This window comes from Aulonocara sp. 'chitande type north' Nkhata Bay, linkage group LG16 (genome assembly GCF_057382095.1).
Source record: "Aulonocara sp. 'chitande type north' Nkhata Bay isolate Kocher_YH1m ecotype deep benthic linkage group LG16, A_spYH_male_GT1.1, whole genome shotgun sequence".
Lineage (NCBI taxonomy): Eukaryota > Metazoa > Chordata > Actinopteri > Cichliformes > Cichlidae > Aulonocara > Aulonocara sp. 'chitande type north' Nkhata Bay.
The window spans coordinates 39,635,776-39,652,047 of NC_141359.1; positions in this window are offsets into that span (position 1 = coordinate 39,635,776).

Sequence of the window (16,272 nt, forward strand, 5' to 3'; positions counted from 1 at the left end):
CCTCTCTGTCCATGCTCCTCCCCTTCCCTCTCACACAGGGTTTCATGCTACTACTGCACTTATGTAATGAATCTATGAATAATAAAACAAACATGAACTCAATCGTAAATAAAATATAAAGCAGACGTCTGGCGCTTACATTACCGGCCCCTAATTGTTCTAATAATGTATTGCCTTAGAACAATTACCACATTTTTTAACTTTACAAACTTAATATGAACCACGTTTAGACATATCCAATGTTTAAACACATGACAAAATATTATTTATAGACAAATGAATTGTCCAATACTTTGCCAATCAGCTTTGCAAAGTATATTAAGGCTGGTTTCTGTCCATTTCCAAAAGAACAGGTGAAAAAGAATAAGAAAGAAAAGAAGGAAAGAGAGAAAGAAGGAAAGAGCCAGAGGTTGCTAGCACATGGCTCATCGTAGGGGCTTAGTCTTTACCACTAGCCCATTCAGATTCCACAAGCAGACAAATCTTGGTGATGGGTCTGTCCAAAACATTAGTCTTTGTCTTTATCCGTACTCGGCGAACGAGACCCTTCTTGTCTGGAACTGTTTTGATGATCTTTCCCATAATCCATGAATTTCGTGGTGCACAGTCGTCCACAAGAAGAACAACATCTCCTTCTGCAAAGTTTCTTGATGCTGTGGCCCACCGCTGACGTTCCTGAAGTTGAGGTAGGTATTCTTTAGTCCATCTCTTCCAAAATAGATTGGACATATATTGCACCTGTTTCCATCTACGTCGTGAGTAGAGGTCATTCTGGTCAAACAATCCTGGAGGCAATGAAGATTTTGTTTTCAACAACAAAAGATGATTAGGTGTCAGAGCCTCCAAATCATTTGGGTCGCTTGATGCCCTGGTGATTGGTCGGCTGTTGATGATCGACTCTGCCTCGCATAAGACTGTATGAAGGCATTCTTCTTCCAGAACTTGTTCTCTCACAGTAGAATTCAGCACTTTTCGTATTGATCTTATCAACCTCTCCCATGCTCCGCCATGATGTGAAGCAGTGGGAGGGTTAAATGTCCACTTAATTCCATGCTGTTGAAATAGATGCTGAAACGGTGAAGTGTTCCAGTCAGCGATTGCTTCCTTCAGCTCACGATTGGCAGCAACAAAATTTGTCCCATTATCTGAGCGAATCGCCTTCACTTGTCCTCTCCGTGCTATGAAGCGCCGGATTGCATTTATGCATGAATCTGTGTCTAATGATGAGGCCAGCTCTATGTGTACTGCACGAACCGCTAAACAAGTGAATATAACACCGTATCTTTTTAAGATGGTTCTTCCACGTCTTACTTCGAATGGGCCAAAGTAGTCTACACCAACCCGGGTGAAGGGTGGATCATCTGGCAACACTCGCTCTTGTGGAAGATCAGCCATCAGTTGTTTCCCAACTCTCCCATGCAGGCGACGACATGTCACACACTTTGCGATGATCTTTCTAATGGCTGTGTTGGCACTTGGGATCCAAAACTTCTGTCGCAATTCAGAGAGCATGTGATTGCGCCCTCCATGCCCAGTTTCTTCATGTATCTGTTGGAGGACTAAGTCAGAAATGTGAAAGTCTCTAGACAGGATAATAGGCTGCTTAGCGATTTCCGGCATAGCTGCCCAGCTCAATCTTCCACCAACTCTCAACAGATCTTCCTGTAGTACAGGGTTCAGTTTGTATAAATGGCTGTTGCGCTTCACACTTTGTCCCTTGTGAAGAGCTGAAACCTCTTCCGAGAATTTCTCCTTTTGGCAAAATCTGATTATATCGAGCTCTGCTTGATTCAGGTCTTCCACTGAAATTTGTGTAGGCTTAAAGCTTGTCCTGAAACTGTCAATCTGACTTTGCCTCAGCTGTCGATCATTGTCAAAGCTATTCTCCACACTGGTTACGCATAGCTCTTTACGTTTTTGACAGAGACTCCAAAGTAAGGCTTTAAGTTTCAGGAACCACGCCACCGCTCTTTTCAACTTTGTCCATGATGAGAAGTAATTTATCAGTCTCTTGAATGGAGCAACATTTTCTTCCACCTCTATTTTGTTTACTGTGGCCTTCTTGATCTCAGGATCACCAGAAGTGATTTCCGGACAATTCAATGGAGTGTTAGGCCAAAACTCTACTGGACTGCGAAGAAAATCTGGCCCAGACACCCACGTTCTGTTCTTCATAAATTCATCTACTCTTTGCCCTCTTGAGGCGCAGTCAGCAGGATTCTTGTCTGTGCTGATGTGTTTCCACTGTTCCACATCAGAGCCTTTCAGAATAGCTGCAACTCTGTTTGCCACAAACGTACGAAAACGCGTGGTCTCATTCCGGAGATACTGGAGCACCACCGTACTGTCTGTCCAAAAAACTGATTCTGCAAGGTTCAGTTGTAGCTCTCTTCTCAGGACACTATCCATCCTAATGGCTACTGTAGCAGCAGTCAATTCCAGACGGGGTATGGTAGGAGGCCTGAGAGGCGCCACTCTGGACTTGCCCATCATAAATGCACATTGTGTCTCATTGCTCGTGTTACGCATGAGTAGGTAGCTGACTGAGCCATATGCATCCTCACTTGCATCTGCAAAGTGATGTAGTTGTGCAAATACATCATTTCCAAAATCTTTGGGCTTGAAACATCTTGCAACTGAGAAGTGTTCCAAAGCAGGAAGGCTGGTTAACCAGTCAGTCCACCGCCTCTTTATGTGCTCAGGTAAGTCGTCATCCCACCCGATCTTCAATCTGCACAATTCCTGCAGGATAATCTTTGCTGGCAAGACTGCTGGCGCCAAAACGCCTAATGGGTCATACACTGATCCAATGACAGAAAGAAGTCCTCTTCTTGTGAATGGGCGATCTTTGATGTTGATCTTAAATCTGAATGTGTCTGACTCAACACACCAATTGAGACCAAGGGCCCTCTCAAGTGGAAGTTTGCCATGATCCAGGTCCAGGCTTTTCATTTCTGCTGCCAGTTCAGACTTTGGGATGGAGTCAAGCACCTTCCTTCGGTTGCTCACCCATTTGTTGAGACGGAAGCCTCCGTTGGCACAGATTTTCATTAGATCTTGACACATTGATATAGCTGCCTCCTCCGTAGCGACAGACTTGAGACAGTCATCAACGTAAAAGTTCTGCAATACTGTTTGAACAACTTCAGCTCTGAACTGCCTACTCTGGTCTTCAGCACACTTCCTCAAAGCGAAATTGGCACAACTGGGTGAGGATGTGGCCCCAAACAAATGCACAGTCATCTTGTGCTCAGTCAAAGCTTGATTGCAGTCGCCACCTGTCCACCAGAGGAACCTAAGTAAGTCAGAGTCACCGTCAGGCACCTTCACCTGGTGAAACATTGCTTCAACGTCTGCCATAATTGCAACAGGTTCCTGTCTAAATCGTATGACAACACCAATGAGACTGCTGGTCAAATCTGGACCCTGAAGAAGTTGATCATTCAGGGATGTGCCCTGATAGGATGCTGCACAGTCGAACACAACTCTTAATTTCTGCTTCACAGGGTGGTACACGGCGTGATGGGGTATATACCACACTTTTCCTTCTTTGTGCGCCAGTTCATCATTTGACAGTTGTACTGCATAGCCCTTTTTAAGAAGGTCTTCCATGAAGTCTGTGTACTCTTGTCGGAAGCAGTCATTCCTGAGAAATTTAAGCCTCAAGTTACGTGCTCGTTGTTCAGCGACTGAGCGATTATTTGGCATGTTGACCAATCTGTTCTTCAGAGGTAGACATATTGTATAGTGGCCATCCATCAGTTTTGCAGATTCCATGGCCATGTCCATAAACTGATGGTCCTCTCTTGACATTTCCACTTCATCATGTTTTCTTCCCTCTGGAAAATCCACCATGAACTGTTGAAGCCACAGGTTCTCTAAACGGCTCACTGATATGCGGTTTGCATTAGCCTTGGCTGGGTTTCTCTTGTCTGCATGACAGCCAGTTTCTCTCAAAGGTCCATTCACAGTCCAACCTAGCTTGGTTCTTACAGCATACGGTCCATTACCTACACTGCTTACAACCTCCCATGGCTCCATTGCTTTAGGTACATTTGCTCCTATAAGCAATCCAATGTCAGTCTCAATTCGAGGCAGTTTTACTTCTTTAAGGTAAGGCCACTTTTCGAGATCTTTCTGTAGGGGTATGTTTTCTTTTCCTACAGGTATTGTCCTTTGTGTGAAGACATCTGGCAGATCAATAAAGTCGTCACCAGATAAACTACTGACCTCCAAGCCTGACACTACATGAGTACAGACAGGTTTCTCTTCATTCATAGTTTTCAGTAGTATGTCAGTTTTCCTTCCAGTGATCTTCAATTTGTCCATTAATGTCTCTGTACAGAATGTGGCAGAGCTTCCTGGGTCCAAGAAGGCGTAAGTCTGCACTACTACACTTCCCTTTTTGGCCTTGACCTGTACAGGAACTATTGCAAGTGTGCAGTCATCTTCCCCGGCCCCAGTTGGCCCACAATCCTCAGACTCTGCACAGACAAAGGCACTTAAGATTGTTTGACTTTCACTGTTCTTAGTTTTCTTCTCTGTGTCAGCGTCTGTGTCCCTTTTCTTGATATGCAACAATGTATGATGAGCAAGAGAACATACCTCACAGCTCACCTTTCTCTTACAAAGTTTGCTCATGTGACCTTGCTTCAAACAGCTAAAACACAGTCCTTTGCCTTTCAAAAATTCCAACTTTTCGTTGTGTGGCTTGCCCTTAAACTTACCACACAGGTCTATGATGTGCCCACCGTTACAGAACAGACATGCCTGTGGAGTGGGTTTCACATAATTTGTGTTTTCCATTGTCTTTGTGTCTTTCTCCTGAATGTCCAATGGTATGGCACTGGTGGTGAATGACTTCTTCATTACAACCCTTTTCTGATCCTTGTTACTGTTTTGTTTAATGGTGAATGGTTTAGCAGTGGTGCTATCCTTTATGTCACCAAAAACAGGGTGAAGTGCAATTTTGGCTTGTTTATTAATAAACTCCACCAAATCATTGAACTTGACTCGTCTGTCGCCTCGCTCTTGCATACCACACACAACAGATCTCCACCTTTCACGTAACTTGTATGGAAGTTTTGCTACAATGGCTTTCAGGCTTGCGACGTTATCAAGTTCCTCCATGTAACTCACTTCAGCCATGGTGTTACAGCAAGCTGTCAGAAAGAGTGAAAACGCATTTAAAGCTTCTGCATCTTCTGGCTTGATAGGTGCCCAGTTTGAGACCTTGTTCATGTAGGCTACAGCAACTTTGTAGTCATTTCCGAAATGCTCTTTGAGGAGCTGTTTAGCCTTGTGATAGCCTACATCTGGCTTCATATGAAGGCAGCTCTTTATTAGCTCTTTCGGCTGTCCATTAGTGAACTGCTCTAAGAAGTAGAGGCGATCCTTAGGACTTTCAGTGCGAGACTCTACTCCGTGCTCAAAGGCGCTTACAAATGTATTGTAATCTAGAGGATCACCACTGAAGGTAGGGATGTCTAAAGGTGGCAATGTCATCATTTTTTGTTGTTTCACCATCAGCTCTGTTATATTATTCTGACGTGTCATAACAGTACAGAGTGTTTCAACTGCTTGCTCATCTGCTGCAAAATCCACTCTAGACTGCTGCGTACCAATAGGGTGATTTTGTAAAGGCATGAATTCCCCATATCCATTTTCTGTGTTGGTGACTAGAGTTTGACTTACAGGTAATAGTATGAATCCAGAATCAATAGTCGTTGGGTATGCAGGACTCACATGTGACGAGCGCTCATTTTCAAAATTCTCTAATACCTTTATTTTAGCATCAGAGGCGGCAATAGCAGTTTGCAGATCTAGCTGCTCTCTTTTTGCTTTCAACTCAGTTTCCTGTCGTTCAAGCTCTTGTTTTTGTTTGAGAGCAGTTGCTTGTGCAAGCAATGTGGCTCTCTCCATTTCAGCTTTGAGGCGTACTGAGGAAGCAGTGGACACTTGGCTCCCAACGGCTGACCTGCGCCTCCTGCTTTTACTGCTTAATGCAGCGGACATCACAGAAACACTGTCGGAAGGCTGGATGTCTGCATCACACTGTCTAGCTTGTTCTGTGCGCTCCTCAGCTGCTTTAACCCACGTTTCCACATGTTGCATAAATCCACGAATACGACTAGCATTAGGTTCATACCAAGAACTTTGGTCCTTTTCAAATTCTTCCTCATGCATTAATACTCTCAAACTGTCATTTATCTTACACAGTTCTCCAAATGAATCTTGGTAGTCTAAACGCAATTTCTGCTTAACAGCATTCACGTTAGCATCATCTTCCATTAGCCGTTCGAGCTGATTAGCTTGGCTAGTTAGGTGGCCTAGCTTAGCCTTTCTAGACTGGGTCAACCTGTGCAGCTTTTCCTCGACAGCCTTTTCTGTCATTTTTGGTTCTCTTTTTCCACACACTAGTTCTTCATCACTCTCATGCATTATGACAAATTTCCACAGTAGCAAAGCTTGTTTTCACTGCTTACCGTGATTCTTCCTCCAAGTAGGCTATTGCCTTCAATCCACAGTGCACAGCGTTGCTAAACATGATCCTTTTCAGTATTCCTTTTCCCAAAAAAGGAGCAAGAAGGTTTTCTGACTAAATGTAGGGTAATTTCCAATAAACCAAGTTCAAAAAAGGGGAGTCTATGGCTGACGCGTGTTCCTGGTTTCCAAAAGAAATGCTTCCAGTTGCATTATGGTTTGAAGACTGTTTTATTTATTACAAACTGAGGATGTAACAATGAACTCCTTCCAAAAAAAAAAGGCATGAAAATTCCAAAAAATAGCAGTTATCCAATACTAGCTGTGTACACGGTCAGAAAACCGTGAGACTCCTAACCTCTCTGTCCATGCTCCTCCCCTTCCCTCTCACACAGGGTTTCATGCTACTACTGCACTTATGTAATGAATCTATGAATAATAAAACAAACATGAACTCAATCGTAAATAAAATATAAAGCAGACGTCTGGCGCTTACACACTCTTTCACAAATGTTTGTAGAAGCAGTCTGCATACCTAAGTCCCTGAGTTTATACACCTGTGGCCATGTTAGTGAACACCTGCATTCAATGACTTGGGTGGATGAGCGAATACTTTTGGCATTATAGTGTATGAATATATGTAATTCCTAAAATATTTATTGCATGAATACAATAATACAACAACCTATTAATGCCACAGTGTTCTCAGCTTGGGCCTGGGATGTCTCAAATGAATGCAGTGATGGTGATACCTGAATAAATCAATTGTGAGAGCACAGTGGCTGTCCTCTGCTGCATGCATAAGTCACCTTTTGTGGATGGATAAGTGCTTCTGACGTGTAGAAACAGCTCTCTCAGTGATTGCTCAAAATGTGGAAAGGACCCTGCATTAAGTCAACCCTGAAAGAGATCTAGAAACAAAATTATTGCTCAGAAATTACACAAAACTTACAAAGTAACATGGATGAAAATGGATGCAAACTGGCAACACATTTGGCCAAAACAATCAAAAATAAAATAGTGACAATCAGGCCCAACCTACACTAGCTACAATGTAGAAGCGTGTTCATATGAAAGTGCAACAGAAGTAAAGGAGATGACATGAGTGATATTAATGCTGGACGAGAACGGAATAAAAGTGAAGCTTTGAAAGAGCAGAATTTTCTAAAATGTCGCTCATCCCAAACAAGCACACGCCAAAATTCAATTTGAAGAAGAAAAAAATTATGACCTGGCAGGTATTCACTGACCTCAATCCAACACCTGGAGCATTTGAAAATGGGAGATAAAGCAAGACGAAGCTGAAAAGAATCGTCTGTATAGAACTGCAGGAAATCACTCCACAGATTTGGGAATAAAAGCATCATCTCGCCCTGCCAGTGCAAATCTGTCACTGAAAATACAAATAATAGATAGAAAAGAATCAAATAAACAAACCTGTTGTTTTATTTATTCGGTTGATCACCATCACTATAGGACACACACAACTCATTTATTGTTTATTATTATTAATAACAACAACGTTTCGAGGTGCCTGCTGTGGCAGCAATTCAGAGCTCCGCACCTGCCCCTGCTGCTGAACCAGCACCATTGATACTCTCTGAGCATGATGTGAGGAGAGCTCTGAGGGCAACAAACTGCAGGAAGGCAGCGGGACCAGATAGCATACCGGGACGTGTGCTAAGAGTATGTGCAGATCAGCTGACCACAGTTTTCACTAGCATCTTCAATGCCTCTCTGGCTCAGCAGGTAGTCCCCACCTGCTTTAAAACATCAGTGATTGTTCCGATCCCGAAGAACACCCGCCCAGCCAGCCTAAATGATTATCGCCCAGTAGCCCTAACATCTGTAGTGATGAAGTGTTTTGAGAGGCTCATGAAACCCTTCATCAGTTCCCTCCTTCCTCCCGACTTCGACTCACTGCAGTTTGCATACCGGACAAACAGATCTACCGGAGATGCTGTAGCACAGGTCCTGCATACCACACTGAGCCATCTAGATGAGGGATGTGGGAACTATGTGAGAATGCTGTTTATAGATTACAGCTCAGCATTCAACACCATAGTGCCCCACACCCTCTCGGGTAAGCTCCAAGATCTGGGATTCAGTACATCTTTGTGCAGGTGGATTTATAGCTTCCTGACCACGAGACCACAGTCAGTGAGAATAGGGGATGTGTACTCCCATACACTCTCATTGAACATAGGGGCCCCCCAGGGATGTGTACTGAGCCCCCTTCTCTACTCCCTCTACACCGCGGACTGCACGGCCAGACACCCCACTAATTCCATTGTGAAGTTTGCTGACGACACAGTGGTGGTGGGACTCATCTCTGGGAACGACGAGACGGCCTACCAGAGTGAGGTGGATGGACTAGCAAAGTGGTGTGAGGCAAATCACCTCTCCATGAACATCAGTAAAACAAAGGAGATGGTGATCGACTTTAGAAGACAGAGAGGAGAGAAAACTCACACCCCAATTCAGATCTATGGAACCCCTGTGGAGAGAGTCTCCAACTTCAAATACCTCGGTGTCCACATCAACGAGGACCTCACTTGGAGTACACACACGGACTTCCTCATTAGTAAAGGCAGACAGCGCCTCTATCACCTGAGGCGTCTAAAGAGGTTTAAGATCTCCAAGAATATACAGAGGAGATTCTACACTGGTGTCATTGAGAGCATCCTGTGCAACAACATCATGGTGTGGTACGGGAACTGCACAGTACAGCAACAGAAAGCCCTGCAGAGGGTTGTGCGCACAGCTGAACGCACTATGGGAACATCTCTACCAGCACTGCAGGACATCTATGCTGAAAGGTGCAGATCCAGGGCCATCAGGATCATTAGGGATTCTAGCCATCCCGCCCACAAACTGTTCAGGCCACTGAGGTCAGGGAAGCGCCTCTGTAGCCTGAAAACAAGAACAGAAAGGTTCAGGAGGAGTTTTTACCCACAAACTGTGAGACTCCTCAACCAAAACACAAACCGGACAACATGATGGACAATCTCACACATAGTACATAATTTGCACTTTACCTTTCTTCTCTGAACCTTATCCGTACCTTATTATATACATCTGTACTATGTAAATATGTATATTTTTATAGTTTTCTCATTCAAATCATTACAGTGCAATATCTTGCACGTCATGGATATATATTTATAAGCACAAACATATGGACTTTTACATTGTTTTTTTATATATTTTTTTACTTTTAACTTTTGTTTCTTTTCCTTTTTTTCTTAGCTTATGTAAAATCCTTTTTAGCATGTTTGCACAGTCGGGGGGAGTACTTTTTTAGCCAGAAAAAACATTTCACTGTATGTTGTACCAGCTATAACTACATGTGACAAATAAATAAAGAATTGAATTGAATTGAATTGAATAATAATAGTAGCAATAATAAATCTCTTCGCAGTATCAGTGTCCACTTCCATGGCCGTGACTGAATAATATGTCTGTAATATTCACGGTAACATGAGTGTCATTATGAAAACATTTCCACAGCAACGTTTGTGTGGAAACGTTTTCTCCATTTTTGTAGTGAAAACAGAAACATCACACTGCAGGATATCTTAACAAACAAACAGGACGAAGCAAAACACAAAGGCTGGAGTTTCTGTGTGATTATAAAATTATACATACAATTTAATGACTTGTAAGGAAATGGTAAGGAAAATATCATGGTGTGTGTGTGTGTGTGTGTGTGTGTGTGTGTGTGTGTGTGTGTTAGAAAAAAGAAAAGGGCTCTTGGGAAGAGAGTAAAAGTTATGTAATAGAGTACAAACCTGCATCTCTAAAATATGATTCAGTGCTGTTTTTTCACACAGTGGCAAAGTACAGTAAGTGTTGTAGTTGCTATTTTTTAATGTAACTTGCAGTCCAGCAGTCATTTCTGATACATGCAAACGTATCATAAAAGTGATGTGCGGAGCTTGAAAGACCTGTCACACTAAGTTGTAGCTGCTGAAGTGCAATTAAATGTTACTGGAAGCTTTCTGGAGATTTTCCTGTTAGTTGGAGTCTGCAGTTGTTAAGACATCCAAGAAAAAGCTGCAGTTTTTCAAAAAAGGACTTCTAATAAAGGATGAAATGTGCCATGATCATTGCATACAGTCTGTGCATTTATATCAAGAGACATGTTTCTTCATTAAGATATGACAGTGTTTTTACTGTGTACACAATATTTCTGCACCAGTGAAAAAGAACTAATTGTACGATTTGTTTGCAGAACAGTATTATTGTTCTGTACAGATGGGTCACTGTTGTGAATAAAATTACGGTGATAATAAAAGTTATTTTGTGAACTTGCTCTTTTTGCGTGCACAGCTTCACCACAGCTGACAAACATTTTCTCAAGAGCAGTTGTTTAGTGCCAACTGCACTCGTCACGACTGGTTAGTCTGACCTCAGTGCTGTAGATGGAGGAGAACTATAAAGAGGAAAAACACATATGGATGGTGCTTGATTTGTACTTCCTGTGAGCACATTTTAACGATAAAACTGTTAGATAAAAAACTCCATGATGTTGCATTCGGGGAAAGGAAATAGAGCTACCCTTACTCTATTTATGAAGCATCAGCCGTGTCCAAAGTGGAGTTAATTCTGCATAAAGGGTGAAAATCACCAGTGAGAATGTGGAGCGAATGCCAGACACGGCCAACTTTTGTTTTCCAGCTATCCATCAATCATAGTAGGCCATTAGGCGAGGCGGCAAGCCACAACCGCAATCTGTCAGCTCCTATAAATGCTATCAACAGAAGTCATGCAAGATAAACAAGAGAAAGAGAAGACAAAATGAGACAGCTACTGAAAGCGTTGATGGTCAAGCTGGAAGCTGGAAGCAGTCATCGACAGATAAAGTTACTGAGGTACAAACCAGCCGCTGCTGATGCCACATGGTGATCATATTCCTCCTCAAGAGTGCTTCTGACTGTTGTTCAAGCTTCACATGATATTCATGAAGCAGATGGTCCTTGTCTGTACAGGCGTTCTGACTGATAGCAACAATGTAATCCAACTCCAGATTGCAGGCTGAGTTACACGTTTCCTCGAGTCCAAACTTCTGTGAAACAAGAAACTATTTAAATGCTTGAATTAAACCTCTCTGCACCAAAGAACTGCATAAAATACCAAGAGTAATAGTAATAAATGAGAAACACCACATTAAGCCAATTGTAGTACAAATGTAGGACTATCGACTAGTAACAGGAAAAACATAAAATCCAGTTTAATTTTACTTTATTTATAAAGAAAGCACTTGGAGGGAAACCCCTGGCAGAAACAGCATCATGAAGGGACGACCATCTGCTGGGTGATGCGCCATGGAAGACAGCCAGAGATCAGGAGCACTCGTTTTTATGCACGTGGAGGAGCCACTACTCCTCCACATCAAAAAGAGCAGCTGAGGTGGTACGGGCATCTGGCTACAATCCCTCCTGGATGCCTCGTAGGTTAGGTGGTTTGGGCATGTCTTCCTTGGGAAAGGAGGAGGCCCCAGGACAGACCCAGGCCATGCTGCGAAGATTTCCATTGGCTACTTTAGGAATGTCCCAGTGCTTCCCAGAATAATTTGTGGCCAGTGCAGCATGAGCATCGTTTTTGTAAGTCTCTGCCCTGATGACCCAAACCCCAGATAAGTGACAGAAAACGGACAGATGACTCCCACAACCTTGGGTTGAAACCTTGGGTCCTGCCATCCATGTGGATGTTACTTTGACAAGTACCATCTACCTAAGCACTGTTGCAGATCATGTACACCCATTGATGGAAAAAGGTACTGTGGCCTCTTTCAGCAGGATAATGGGCGCTGACACAAAGTAAAAATGGTTCAGAAATGGTTTGAGGAAGACAGCGACAGTCTGAGGAGTTGACCTGGCTCCAAGCCTCTGTGAGATGTGTGTGTCTTTATGGGTCAGGGATGTTTTGCCACAAAACGGGGACCAACACATATTGGATATTATACGGATTTTATGATATATATATTGAAATATAAATAAATATATTTAAAATATGGATTTTAGCTGCAGCTTTCAAATGGCTAGGATGTGACTGCTACTTAATATGGTTTGTAGCCCTTCAAAGAGTTCTTCTGCCTGATAAAAGAAACCATAAAGTAAATGACTACAGTTTAATTGGGAATACGACTGCATTAAAATACAGTAGAGTCTCCAGCCAGAATGCATTTGTAATATTTCTGTTGAAGGTAGCTGGCAACACTGGGAGCAGCTGTCTGCTAGTCTCTGTTTTGAGCAGAGCACGCCAAATGTGCCATCGTAGGAGCAAATACAAGAGTCCTCACGCACTGCTGCCAAGAAGCCCCAAGAAGAAGAAGACCAATACAAAAAATAATAATAACACAGAAAGAATAACACTATAGCCTGTGTTGATGCACGCTCAATCATCCAGGTAAGTAAATCCCAAAAGGTGGAATCTGTTCATCTGGACGTGGCGTTTTCAGTGTCTGCAGTCAGCTGAGACTGAAGAAGTCACTTGGATGAGTGATGAAACGTCACGTCCAGATGAACAGAAACCTTTTGGGAACGATAGCGCTTGAAGACGTTGTGCATCGTACAAGCTAACTTTTATAACCTCTGTGTAACTTCCCCTGAATGCAAACTATCTTTAAACATGTACAATAATCAGTGCCAGTGAAAACCTGTCACAATCCTGGGTCATGTGACCCAGCGTTTTGAGTTGTCTTATATTTGGATGGTTGATGTTTAAGTTAATTTTAACGGCTAATTTTCAGCCGTTCTAGTTCAGTGTTTCTTAGATCCCTTTGTGTCATCACCCTGTGTTTCAGTCTCTGTTGTTGGTTCATCATGTTGGGTCTGCGTGTCTTAACCTGTCATGTTGCATGTGTGCGTGTCCTATGTTGTCAAGCTCGTGTCATGTCTGCGTCCCGTTGTGTTTCCTGTTTTATTTTGAAGAGGTCTGGTGTCCCATGTTCATTGTGTTTAGTTTCACTTCCCCTGTGGCGTCATTATGTTTATTCTAATCAGCTGTTTCCACTTCCCCTCATCGCCTCCTGTGTGCGTTTTCATCCCTCGTCCGATCGTCTGCTGTACTGCTATGCTCGTGTCTTCAGTCTCCACGGTTCAGGTTTTTCTTGTCAGGTGTCCACGTTCAGGGTTTTTATGTTCAGCCTTAGTTCACCCAGTTTCAGTTAGTGTCTAGTTTTGCCTTTGTCCTTTAATAAATGTTAAGATTACGATCTGTCCTCTCGTGTCTGCGCTTGGGTCCACCTCGTCGCTCACAGTCTGCTTCCACGCACTGTCACAAAATCATAAATTAAAAAGGATTGAAATATTTGACTTTATTTATTTATTGTTACATTAAGATCTATGTTGGACTTACAAGCAGATTTGTACAGTGGACTGTAAAGGACACCGATGCTGTGCACATACTTGTTTACTGTATGAGGCTGCAGTCTGATAAGGTAAGCGTGTCCATTGGCTCTTTTCACCGATGTGACCACAGGAGTAAATAGTCAAACTAACAGTCTATGAATTCATTTTGCTGCTTCAGCTTTAAGGTCAGTGTATGTTGGCCCATTTCCACACTCTCATGGCTCAATGTGCTGAAAACCCTCAATAAGCTGCAGCAGTTGTTTTTGTCATTAGTAACAGCTTTTGATTTTTCCGCCTTTAAAAATTCTCATGTACAGAAGCATTTCCTTATTTAGTTTGGAATGTGGACATAAAACTGCAGTATCTCAATGATCTTTTACAAACGATGGATTAAGTACGTCATTATGACAAAATAAATGTGTCTGCAGTGACAAAATGACTGCAGAGATTATTGCAGAGCAATTTTAGCACAGACGTCTTTCACATTTTCTTTCTCCGGTCACATATTTGAAAAAAATATGCATACTCTCTGAGACATGAAAGTCACCACATGTAATTCATTCTCTTGAATTAAGCAGCTGTCCATGTAATTGCTGGACCCCTACCAAAGTGCCAAAACCCAACAGCTATAATTCAGAAGTGAGCTACAGTTGGAGCACTTTTGGTCCAAAAACAAAGCTCTCTCCTCCTCAGCTTGTTTCATGTTATTTATTATTGTCTATTATTTTGCCATCTTGTTGTAAAAACTGTATTTACATTCTGTTTTCATTCTTTGTATTAGTCTTTGCCCATGAACTCCTACACGAGCTGCCATCTTCATCTTAGGCCCTTGATGGTTCTTATCCATAGCAGATTTCAGGAAGTCGTCATGTTGCCTAGCAACCAGCGGCAGATGGGTTAAAATGAGCCGTTTCTAGCATTTATGTATCTACAACACTTCATTTACATTCACAAAATCTTCTTTCTGTATATCGTGACATCAACCTGGCAACCACGCAACAGTCGACTAATATCACTGGCCGAACTGTAGCACGGGCATGTACTAGTGAGAAGATGTAAATTAATTACTTTATGCAAAAACAGCTAAACTCAGTCCGACTCCACGCGTGAAGCAAACTGCAATCTCACAGTGCGCCGGGACCATTCAGGCTTCTGCTGTACTTGTGTGGAGAAGGGGAGAAATAGGAAACCTGGAGCCTGCGGCTACAGTGATCTCTGCTCGGTGGGTGGCATTTTGCTGCCATGCTTTGGATTCACATTGCAGTGCTGATGGGAAGGAGGGGTCTATTTCAGGATGACAATGCCATCAGAGCTGCGATTGGGTACAAGGCTGACAAAATGGTTGGATGTGCATGAAAATGATGCGAGGCATATGCCGTGGCCTTCGTGGCAGCGAGATATGAACTCAGCTGATCACCCGTGGGAGATTTGACACCACCGTGTTAACCATCACGCTACAGCACCAGCATCAAAGCGTTAATGAAGGAATAGCTCGTGAACAAATGGTGTTTGAGCCCATCGGGCCATGCGCTGGCTCTACACCTTACAAAGACACCGTGTTTCCTTTATTTTGTAACTGGATTGTACATGAATATTACGACAGAAGCATTTTGGCTCATATGTTCTTATGACAGCTCCAGTCTGTGCAAACTGTGAGGTCAAACTGTTTCACGTCCTCATTTCTAGGTTGATTGGTTTTGTTTGCTCTCTGCTTTTTGTAGTTTCCATCTGCCTTTTTATTGCAGCTTTTCATTTTCTTTTTCCTGGTCGTCTGATAAGACTGCACAGACATGACATCATGGAGTTTTGATAGCAAATTACAGAATTGATCTGGAGCTCAGCAGGCAATTATCAGCACAGAACCACGGTGCATATCAATGAGCCCCAACCCAAAAAAGAAGACACTGTTCCTGCTGCACCACTAATATTCTTCATTAAGAGGCTGTCAGCACGTCAGCACCTGGGAGCTTTGTAGTGGGAATTTCCATCCAGATCACTGCTGTATTTGATTTTCCAGGCTGATCACAGGAAACCAATTTCTGACCCTTCACACAGGTATGATAAAAACCTGCAGGATAATGGATTATTTCCTCTCGCCATTAAAAACCTGCAGATTTTCTCTCTGCCTTATTCTCCGTGTTATTTTTGTGTTCTTTTTCCTCTTACCTTCAGAGCAGCACAAATATGTCACGTCTTCACAGGTACGACGCACACAAAGCAACCTTAAAGCAGACATGGGACGTGGCTGCCAACATTATCGGTGTGCTGTTCCCTTCGACAAGGAGACGACAACAATGATGCTATTCAGTAACCTTGCTGGGAAGTTGGTAGTCACTGCTTGTTGATAGGCAACTCCCTCCCTCCCTCCCTCCCTCCCTCTGGCGCTGTCTTCTCTGTTCTGCCTGTTGACTTGGAAAAGGCAATTAATATTCCT